The sequence below is a fragment of the Electrona antarctica genome, assembly GCF_951216825.1.
Source record: "Electrona antarctica genome assembly, chromosome: 12".
NCBI lineage: Eukaryota > Metazoa > Chordata > Actinopteri > Myctophiformes > Myctophidae > Electrona > Electrona antarctica.
This window is the reverse complement of record NC_136793.1, coordinates 28,425,835-28,438,230: the sequence shown is the minus strand read 5'-3', so window position 1 is coordinate 28,438,230 and position 12,396 is coordinate 28,425,835.

Below are 12,396 nucleotides of genomic sequence, written 5' to 3'. Positions count from 1 at the left end.
CGTCCGTCCGTCCGTCCGTCTGTCTGTCTCTTGCACGCACTCACATACATGCACGCAGAACCATTTATCCTTCCACTGTAGATAAGAACCATTCAGCCAGCCAGTTCATTTTGTGTGATAACAGATACTTGGAGAAACAATAAACACCACCTTACACGCACGCACGCACGCACGCACGCACGCACGCACGCACGCACGCACGCACGCACGCACGCACGCACACCATCATATTTCAGAGGTCTATTTTAGTCTGTCCTTCCAGCTTCCACTGAACTGTCCATAAGGATGCACTGATACTTATCAGGGCAGTTTTTGCCAAAATCATCTTAGTACTAAGATAATTTTCATTGGTGCCGCCCTAGTGTAGTGCTTAGTTAGAGCATATGCCTTTCATATGGAAGGTTGTTGGTTCGAATTAACCCTGTCTGGGGTCGACGTCAGCAATGGCATGCGGTCGCAACGGGTTCCTAACACCAAATCAAATGGGTTCTGAGTCAAGTCTCCAGAGAAGGCACATCTGAAGCCTGTCCTGGATGGGGTATCCGGACGTAAAAACAAATCCACTAAGATTATTTTCGTTCCATTTTAATATAAAGCTGAAAAGCTCCCCTTTGTTCCACTTTTATTTTCCAACATTCACTGCCGCTATTGATTTTTTTTTTCTATCAATTATTTCACACATTCCACATTATCTAGCGTTGTGTTGGATATATTGATCCCAAACCACCCGCCCCAAAACTATTGTGAAGTGCCTGCATGCTCACCACCATGGAGGTTATGGGTTTGAATCCACCGTGGACCTGTGGTGCCTTGCCCGTGTTCGGGGGAGGGTGATGGAGTACTCTAACGGGCTGGGTCCGCACCTGGCAGCAGCAGGGACTGTTGGTTGGGAGGAGTAAGATGAAGGCACACTACATCCTCCTGGTGGGGGCTCCTCACAGGCAGGAGGTGAGATACAACACTACATCCTCCTGGTGGGGGCTCCTCACAGGCAGGAGGCACACTACATCCTCCTGGTGGGGGCTCCTCACAGGCAGGAGGTGAGATACATCCTCCTGGTGGGGGCTCCTCACAGGCAGGAGGTGAGATACAACAGCAGTGAGTGAGAGGAATTAATTGGCATAGCGACTAAATTGGGGAGAAAAATCTAATGTAATGTAATGTAATCTAACTCCACTACTGTTTGGGTGTCAGAAGCATGATTTTTTATTTTTATTTTAATGTTTATTGGTAGAAAGTTTCAACAAGTTAAAACAGTTTGAACATACCATTTTTTTCCATTTTCTCCCTCATCCCCACTGTTATCGTCATATTCTTTTTTTCCTTCAACACAATATAAAAAATAAATAATAATAAGAGTAGACACAAACAGAAGCATGATTTTCAGGCCGATGGAGTTGATAAATAAAATGTGTGTCTATAGAGACAGTCATCTGTATGTGCACCAGGCATATATCTTCTCATCATATTTATCTTACTCTGACAAAATTCCCATTTAATTTCTCATTGTGCATAAAGTTGTTTCACCCTAACCATGGATAGAGGATTTTTCCTTCATCTTTCGGGAGGGTTTTCTGTCCTCATCTTCTCACATGATTTTGTATCCACAGTTCCACACCACCCCTCTGTTCAAGACTCTTGGAATGTGCCAACCACCCCATTGTAGCACTGCGGTGATCAAGCACAAGGGTTGCCTACCAATGTACCTACATATCTAGTCAACATGTGCTCACTCTGTCTTAATATGTGGCTTTCCCGTGCTACGAAAGACAGACAGCCTTATAGCACTAAGGTACCGGTATGTATGCAGGCAATGTTTGGATGAAGATGTAGTCATGCCAGGAACTGCATGGAGCATGTATTAGAATGTGTGATTGTGAACGTGTGACACAGCAGCTAAAAGTTAGTGTTTGTGTTGGCCAATGAACTAGCCTGTTCAGTTCTGTTCTGTTCTGTTCTGTTCTGTTCTGTTCTGTTCTGTTCTGTTCTGTTCTGTTCTGTTCTGTTCTGTTCTGGTCCGGACCCAGACACTGACCCTGACACTGACACTGACATGGACTGATCTGCAGGCCAGAGGACAGACAAACAGGCAAGTGGTGTCCATTACTCATGATCACACTGTTACAGTTGATACCTCAGTCTCTACCTTCACCTACCTACCTACCTACCTGTCTGTCTGTCTGTCTGTCTGTCTGTCTGTCTGTCTGTCTGTCTGTCTGTCTGTCTGTCTGTCTGTCACACACACACACACACACACTCACACACACACACACACACACACACACACACACACACACACACACACACACACACACACACACACACACCAACTGCAGGCATAAAGTCAAGCTTATATCATTAGCAGGCAGATACACAGACATCAGATGGTCAGCAAGATGATTGTTTTCATTGCCGTTTTCATCACAACTTCTGTGAAATCACCTTAAGGTTTATTGTTAGAAAAAGGAGCATACACTCACTGTATGTTGAAATTCTATTCAGCAGCATGCAATTCTGTGCTTTTGCAGAGGATATGTTAAACATACTCCTCCTGATACTGCTTTAGAAACAAGTATTTTTGTTCTCCATCGCAGTTAAGTCAAAAGAGCAAAGCCTTTTAAGCACAGAACGGGTTTAGTTGTCAACAAAGAGGTCTTGAGCTTTTTATTATTATCATTACAACAGCCACCAGGACTCAAATGATCACACACCAACTGGTAGGGCAAGAAATACAACTCCAAACTCTAGCATAATGTGACAATCACCACGTGCCTGATCAAAAGATATGTATGTGTGTGTTGAGTTAAAGGGGGACGGAATGTCCAATTAGCAGATTGAGACAGCTAGTAGAATCCTTTCATTCATTTAACCATGTGTTAAATCAGCCTACTGTGTAGTACTGTAGGCCTAGAAAGATATTATTTAGGAAAGCATTTTTAGGAGTTGCGTTCTCCCGGCTGGAGTGAAAAAGAACCTGGCAGAGAGCACAGGCACATGTACACATGGGATTAGGTTTCTGGCACAGGTACAGACCAGGGCTGCCATTTTAATGCATGCCATTCACTGTTAAACCTAATTAGCACGGATGACGTTAATATCATCAGCAGTGTTGCCATTTCTGCTTATTATAAGCAAGTGTTTTTCTGTAAAATCGGTAGTGTGTTTTTTTTGGGCCGTTTCTAAAGTGTCATGGTCCGCTCTTGTGCCCTTGGACATTGACTGTCTGTGGTTCAGTATATTCTGTATTAGTATTTTATTCTGTTACTCTGTTATCTTATTTTGTACTACTAGTCCTTACCCGTTCTAATATAAGTGCTCATGTGGCCTAGTCGCTTCTTTTGGGCTGGTTTTCATAGACCTGGTTACTTATTTCTCTCGCAAAATCTGGCAACACTGATCAGGTCTTCTTCCTTGTCAGGACCATATACAGTTATATATAAGGTCAGGACATGTGACCAAAAAACTGGGTCAGCAACACACTAAAGCTTGATTTATTTTCCATCGCACGACGGAAAAAAGCAGATCTTACAAGTTGTGAGCTCGACTTCAGAAACGGCCTCGAATGACACACAGCCCTTATTTCCTCACGTATCTTAGGCTAAGGCTACAACGTCTTGACTGACACCAGGATGGGTGGGGTGTGTGTGGGGTAGGGCCTGTATAAACGGGGACTTGAAAGCTTGAAAAGGTCTGTCCAAAAATAATTGGTCATTTTGGTTACATTTGCGCTGCGCTGAGGATTTTGCTGTGTTAGTCTTGACTCTAACATTACTCTCCCACTCCCAGGCAACCCCAAGGGTTAGAGAACTTCTGGGAACTCAGATGAGAGTGACAACAACCATGAACTTGAAGCGGCAGGCCTGTGCAGGCCACTGATCGGCTCATCAACACACACCGCAATGTGCACACACACACACACACACACACACACACACACACACACACACACACACACACACACACACACACACACACACACACACACACACACACACACACACACACACACAGGGAAAGAGAGCGACTTGAGTGGTATGTCTGCAATCAGCTCTTCTCTCAGCCCCCACAGGTTGCCTCTGTAACTCTATCAGCTCTCCCTCTCTTCCTTTCACATGCACACGTGCGCTTAAGCACGCATACAGTACATACACACACTCATGCACAAACAAACACGCACGCACGCACGCAGGCGCGCACACGCACACACACACACACACACACACACACACACACACACACACACACACACACACACACACACACACACACACACACACACACACACACACACACACACACACACACAGAGAGAGAGTATATGACTGGTAGAACCTGTCCTGTACTGTTTTGAATTCTAGAGAACAAATAGCCCTAATACCGGCCGGCTCCACACATGCCATCCTAAATTCTATGCTGTACTGATTGCTTTTTTTATGACGCACCAAGTACTGCATGTCAGAACCAGAGCACACCTGTTGCGTATAATTCAATTTCTGTTTGGAGTGGACATTTAACTGTGATTGAGTAAGCCTACTTGTAGTCACTCAAGATGATGTACGTATGGCAGTGATATTTTGGGGTGTCAAATACCTCCACATGACTGTGTTTCAACATCTTGTCACAGCTGATGCTGTATGGGGACAGTATATGTCCAGTTATTAGTTCACGGTGAGTGACTAATGTAAATAATGCATTCACGTAGAAGAAAGGACTCACACACACTGTTTTCTTTACTTTGGGAACAGAAAAGGTTTCAGTACACAGACCTTCATCAGATTATCTGAATGTATACATTCAATCACTCCCCCCCCCCCCCCCCCCCCCCACATTCAATCACTCCCCCTCCACAGGGGCCTGTTTTCGCTCTCGTCTACAGTTCTACAGACTAGCTTAGATCACATCATCACAACCCGTTGTCACTGGCCAAATGTTCACCCCAGAATAGGGTTGATAGGGTTTATAAATATGATATTGTTGCTGTAGGGCAGAAATCTCTTTTCTACCTTTTTATGTTTCTTCACCCAACTTTGTCATTTTACAGTGTCACACAAAAATGAGCTTGTAAATGTGCCATTTTTGCTACTTTTGCATTCTGAAAACATCTCTCTCTTTCTTCTGATTCATTTCACAGTATTATCGTACTACCTAACTTAAAGCAACCTCATGGATCACAGATCATGGGTCAGTCTGTAGTCTAACATAACAAACAGTACATTTTACTCTCCTAGTTACAGGCACTGTATTCTGAAAATATTAGATTCCATTTAAATACATCAAATGTTTTTGTGGTCCAAAAAACATGTGACTGTGAAGATGCAGCTAAAATGTGTAGATCACCTCGATGGCTGATGGTACATTATGGTATCAGAGAATAATCTCTTTAAAGATTTGGCATAGAGTAGACCCCATTTCTGACAGCAACAGTGACCCATTTGCTGCCTAATATAGCCATGACATGTGACACCCCTGGCACCCCTGGGCATTGTCTTTAATCTTATCCTTGTGTTCTTCAATTAGAAATGGCTACCTCACTGTTTAGGATAGACTTACATTATGTGGCTTTATAGCAAAAGAAACATTGAAAAGTGTACAAGGAATGGAGGATGTCAAATTTTGCATCAGTGGCTCCAAATGAGTCAATATTGATATTGTTTTTAATAAATGAATACATTTATGTTCCATGAATCGTGTTTGGTACACTTTTATGATCAGTACTTTATTTGGATTTTTTACAAATACAGAAAACAGAAAAAACGAACACAGGCAACAACAACAACAACAGAATACGTATGCATGGACATTATGTATGAGGTACACATGTCTCTTGATTTATTATTTGGCAATTGGATTAATTTGTTTATGAACTAAAAAAATAATTATATATTTGCATGTTTATTTCAAGGCAAGGGGTGGGACGGTATTAAAGTCTGGTCTGTTTTTAAGTCTCTTTGTCCTGAATACATTTCATGCTGCGACTCTTTATCTTTCTTGAATGTCTTTACGATCTAAAGGGGGCAAAAAAACCTAACCCATGAGGTTAGCTAAGGACATTAGGGTGCAGGGGTTATGTGGGGCAAGGCTAAGGACATTAGGGTGCAGGGGTTATGTGGGGCAAGGCTAAGGACATTAGGGTGCAGGGGTTATGTGGGGCAAGGCTCTTTGGATAAGAACCTCAGTTAAACACCAGTCAGAAAAGAGCTGCTCGCACACAGAGAGAGGGAGAGAGAGAGAGAGAGAGAGAGAGAGAGAGAGGGAGAGAGAGAGAGAGAGACGGGTCTGGATTCATAAGGCTTCTAAAATGGGACTGCGCTGATTCAAGGTAATTGAATGAAAGAGGAGTTTCCTCCTGGAGTTGATCGCAACACTGGTCAGTTGACCAACTGTTCTAAGATCAGTATTTACAAACCATGACCATGAGGGTCATGGGTTGTTAAAATGGCATTACATATGCACCAATAGTGCACATTACTTACTGTGGTTACATACATACAGTACAGTTAACTATTTAGAAAAATGGAGACAGGTTGTGTGTTGAGTGTCCGTCATGGGAGCACACCATGTGTTTGTGCATGTGCATGTTCATCATACGTATGCTGGGCTGTCTGGAGAGACTACTCACCATGTGCAGGCCAGGCTACAACCAGATCATATGGCGCTGTTAGCACCATATACACTTACAACACTGGTCAGGTGTCAGAGAAGGGCTTGTAGTGTGTGTGTGTGTGTGTGTGTGTGTGTGTGTGTGTGTGTGTGTGTGTGTGTGTGTGTGTGTGTGCGTGCGCGCGTGCGCGTGTGCATGAGGTTTCTGTAAGTCAAGGTACATAGATTAACCCTTATCTGACCAGAAAAACTGACCAAGAACCCATTGTTACATCAAAATCCTGATGAGGATTAGTTTCACACACATTCATCATGCCTGACGGGCTATATTGTAGATAAGCACCCGTGTGTGTGCTATACAGTGTAGTATGTATGTTTATGATGTATGTAATATCTGGCTGTCAGCCATCACCTAAGAGAGGAAGACATAATTATGGCATAAACCCGGACACACACACACACACACACACACACACACACACACACACACACACACACACACACACACACACACACACACATACACACACCACCTGGCAAGTAAACATATCAACTTCAAGCAACAGTTAGGGGGAGGGGGGCTAGGTTTCGAATTATGGGGAATGAGTGAATGTGATCAAGAATGCGGAGGAACTTGCAAAATATGCATAACTTTGCAAAATATGAGTAACATTTAGCAGTTTATTTTGATTCATTTCATAATAAAGGTCAAAGTTCAAAGCAAAGGTCAAAGTTCAAAGCAGATTGCAATATCTTTCTATTTCTGACAAGGCATAGTGTATAGAATATAACATCTCATCAAGAATAATAATAATCTCTCCCATACTACGCCTATTGTCTTAAATTCTAATAGAATAAACAATAGTTTTTAATTGCGTTATTTGTATACTTATATACTTAAACTGGAACTCTCACACTATGCAAAAGCACGTGTTTCTCACCTGCTGTTATGCCAACCTGTTAAATGTTAATCTATAAATCCAATTTATCATTTTATAAAAATTAAATGGATGTCAGGGCTGATGACGAACAGAGAACTGTAACACTTTATATAAGTGGTTATTTGTGTTGCTCTCCACCCATGGGAGAGACCATCCCAAATATCTGGACTCAATAATGGATTCAGAATTCTATTTATACTTTGTCACCCTCTCTCTGGCTTATTATCCCCCCCCCCCCCCTCTCTCTCTCAATCTTTCACTTGGCCAGCTATCAAAGTAATTATAGCTGCTGGCTATCATAAAAGTGCTGCCGTAGATATAGCCTAGGTCTCTGAGGACATCATAGCCAAAGTGTATTAGGGGTTTGTTTATCTCTGCCAGGCCAAAAGCCAGGGACAGAGATTATGTTTTCGCTTGTGTCTCTCTCTGTGTGCGTGATTCTGTTCCTAATCTCGCAACACTGCCGTAGGCCAAGAAAGACACTCCACCCCCCCCCCAAATCAACCTGTACTATGCAGCTCGCTTTGCATTTTGGCCTATAACTCTTGAACTCCTTGGATCATGATTCTATTCTATATATTCCATCCCAGCAAGCCAAATGACGTCATGATGATGTTATGACGTCCTCCGATGACTCCAGTGACGTTCAGGACTAGGCCAGATCACAGCCCATATGGGGATGATCTTTACGTAATTTCCAGGACGTCTTCATGAGTTGAAATAATAGCCTATAGCTTATTCTGGGCCAGATCTGACTAGTTATGTTATGACTTAAGTTGATTTGGCCACGATCTGACTCTTTCTGATTCATCCAGGGACATTCGTCTTAGTGTCGTTTTAGTGAGCAGAATTGATGTTGGTTGAAATCAGGTGATATTCTGGGCCAGATCTGACTAGTCTTGGTTTGATTTGGCCCCAATCGAGACGTCCAGGTCCTGACCTGCTTGCTGGGATATATACGGAGTGTGTAGACATAAATTATACCATCGTATAATGAGCATAGAGGACCAATTTTACGAAGATAGGTTGAATCAGGATTGGGTATATTATTATCTTATTTTTTTTCCACTTAAACATTAAGTGAAAGTATTTTGTGGAAATGTTTATTTGATGCCCTGGCATTTGTGCCCTCAAAACATTTGACAACACTAAAGGCCATGTGGCCTTGCCCCTAAATGATGAAATTCCAGACCTAGTCTGCACTCTAGTCAATGTAGCCTGCATTCTTTTAAACGCTTCCCTAAATGTAATACTGCACATCAAAGTTACAAATGACCTCCTGTGGCACCGGCTCACTCAACATCCTTCTTGACATCAGTGCTGCATTTGACACCATCTCATGCCTCGAGTCAAATCCACGGCACTGAGTTGCGTTAAAGTGTGCTAGGTGCATCATCTACAGCACATCACCCACAACTTGTGTGTAGATTATTCAATTGGCAAAAAAGAGGAAAAAAAATCGTATTGGGGGGGGGGGGGGGGGGGGGGGGGGGCATGCAGGAATCGATAAACCCATACAGTACAAGAGTTTTGACAAGATTTTGGAAAGATTTTTAAAAGACTAAATTAGACTAGAATGTAGTCTTTTAAAAATCTTTCCAAAACCTTGTCAAAACTCTTGTAGTGTATGGCTTATGGACATTTAAGTCCATCTGGCATTTGCCCTAACTCACTTGGCTATCAGGTCCTACAACAAAATGTTTACTTGTCAGAGAGCATTAGGCTAGTAGTTGTTGAGCGTCAATAAGGAAAGTCAAGAAAGAGCATAGACCTTTTACAGTCCATTTTCTTATTTGTATTAAGATGAAAACATGACTGTAAAAGCTACTAGGCAAGAATGTTTCCTAGTCGCAAGTTAGGCTGTCCTTGAAAATTGTAATTTCACTAGAACAGTGGCATTTTATTTTCAGAATCAGCCACAAGGTTTCTCATCCACTATTTTAAAAAGCAGGTGGCTTGCACACATCCAGTTCCTGGCTGGTGCCGGACCAAGGCAAGTACAGTGAAAAGAAGAGAGTCCGCACACAGGATTGCTCCAATGGTGTTCTTTTAAACACCATAGTTAAGACACAGCGTTTCGACCGCAGGCGGCCTTCATCAGGTGAGGGTGATCACCTGATGAAGGCCGCCTGCGGTCGAAACGTTGTGTCTTAACTATGGTGTTTCAATAAAAGAACACCATTGGAGCAATCCTGTGTGCGGACTCTCTTCTTGTCACTTCTCATCCACTATCCCATGCCAGTTTGACAATGTCCTAGCAGTGCTGGCCAAAAATGACTAGTTTAAATAGTGTCATGACAAATACATTGTATTCAATAGCTGGCACAATTGCAAAATAACCTCAAGGATGAGTTGAATGTTTATTTAATTTTATTAAATATCACAGTAAAATGTATGTGAGAACAGAGCTGTGACTTGGTCAATGTGAGGATGGAACCCTACAAAGACATTCCTCTTACTCTTGGACGTTACCAGGCTCCAGGCTCTCAGCACAGCTTGGTTTGAGATCTTGCAGAGTGAACCATCATTTCAGCAGCATGAAGTGCGTGTTCCTCCAGGACACTGTACCTCTTCTTTCGGACACAGAGACAATAGGGAGTCTGATCTGAACGCAAACCCAGCATAGAGTGGTTCAGTGAATCTGGATGCGTCCCAGGTGTGCAGGTGTGCCCGTGTGTCAGAGGAGACTATGTAGAATGACAGGGTGCCAGCAGGCCAGTCCAGATACACTCCTACTCTGTTGGAGCCAGGGTGAGCAGAGAGGACAGTGTTCTCTCCATTGTGACGGAAAGTGTACTTGTTACCATCATCCTCACATAGCAGACGCCAGGACTTGTCATCGGATCCAAACAGACTGTTTGGATCGTTTCCTTTCCTGTTTATTCCTGCGTATGTCACTGCTATATGAACCGCTCCACGCCACCGTACCTCCCAGTAATAACAGCCTTCAGATAGTGCCTCTTTACACAGAACCTGCTTCCTCATAACAAATCTGTCTGGGTGATGTTCATATTTATGATCTTTGCTCACCTGTGCCACCTCTTTATTGTTCTCAGACACGGAGAGCCTGCTGTGTGCCGTGTTCCGGTCCAGTGTGAGTTCATAGAAGTGAGTCACCAGCTGCACATTCTGCATCTTCTCCATCTTGTTCATGTCCTCCTCCTCATGCTCTGCAGAGATCAGTTGTCTCTCCTCCACCTCCCATTTCTTTCTCTCTTCCCTCCTCTCTTCCTCCATGGATTTATGCATCTCTAATAGTTGCAAGGCCTTGTGCTCTGCCACCTTCATCTGGTTCTGCACGTCTTCGACCTCCTTCTTTGCAGTGAGGAACTTGTTCTCTGTTGACTCCATCTCGTTGCGCATGTCTTTAATCTGCTGCTCTGCGGAATGGGCCTTGTTCTCTGCCACCTTCATCTGGTTCTGCACGTCTTCGACCTCCTTCTTTGCAGTGAGGAACTTGTTCTCTGTTGACTCCATCTCGTTGCGAATGTCTTTAATCTGCTGCTCTGCGGAATGGGCCTCGTTTACTGCCGCCGTCATCCGGTTCTGCAGGTCTTCGACTACCTCCTTCTTTGCAGTGAGGAACTTGTTCTCTGTTGACTCCATCTCGTTGCGCATGTCTTTAATCTGCTGCTCTGCGGAATGGGCCTCGTTTACTGCCGCCGTCATCCGGTTCTGCATGTCTTCAGTCTTCTGCTCTGCAGTGAGTAACTTGTTCTCTGTTGACTCCATCTCGTTGCGCATGTCTTTAATCTGCTGCTCTGCGGAATGGGCCTCGTTTACTGCCGCCGTCATCCGGTTCTGCATGTCTTCAGTCTTCTGCTCTGCAGTGAGTAACTTGTTCTCGGTTGACTTCATCTCGTTCTGCATTTCTTTAATCTGCTGCTCTGCGGAAAGGGCCTTGTTTTCTGCCGTTGTCATCCTGTTCTGCATGTCTTCAGTCTTCTGCTCTGCAGTGAGTAACTTGTTCTCGGTTGACTTCATCTCGTTCTGCATTTCTTTAATCTGCTGCTCTGCGGAAAGGGCCTTGTTTTCTGCCGTTGTCATCCGGTTCTGCATGTCCTGAAGCTTCTGCTCTGCAGCGAGACACTTTTGTGACAAAGCCTGTTTGTCTCTAATGAGTTGCAGTCTCTCCTCCTGCCATTTTTTCATCTCCTCCGTCCGCTCTTCATTGAGGGCTGCAATCACCTGGCATTTCCTTTTCTCCTCTGCTTCCACTTCCTCCAACTTCTTTTCCATTTTCAGGATTTGAATCTGTCCAGTCTTCCTCTCTTCCTCCATGTCTTTAATCTTCTCTTCTTGCGAAAGGAGCCTTTCACTCAATTTGTCCTTATTCTCCTCCCATTCATTCTTCTCCTTGGTGATGGTGTGGTTCAGTTCCTCCACAGCAGCCTTCAGGAGGTTGTTCTGTTGTCTTACTCTTTTCTGAACATATGCCACCATAAGTGTCGATGCCACTGATGCCAGGCCAACACCTACTAGCTTCTCATGAAACATGATTGTAATTGTTTCTGAAAGAGAGCTGCAACCACTGGTGAAAATATACAAATCATTCACTTCAACACTGACACACATATATATGCACTCAAACTCTCCCAATGTTTGTGCATCCCAGCTGCGTGCTGATTGGGCAGAGCTGCGTGCTGATTGGGCAGAGGTCAAATTGATGTGAAATAGGTCTAAACGAGGCAATCCTTCTGTGAATCTGTCACTTGTCATGCATGACAATAAGTGGAGAAGAGACACAGGAGCAGATACAATGGCCCCATTTACATGCAGAAATTAATTTGGAATGAATGGATTAATTCCAGTCATCAGAATAAAAATCACACCCGTGTGAACTGAGTGGTGCAAT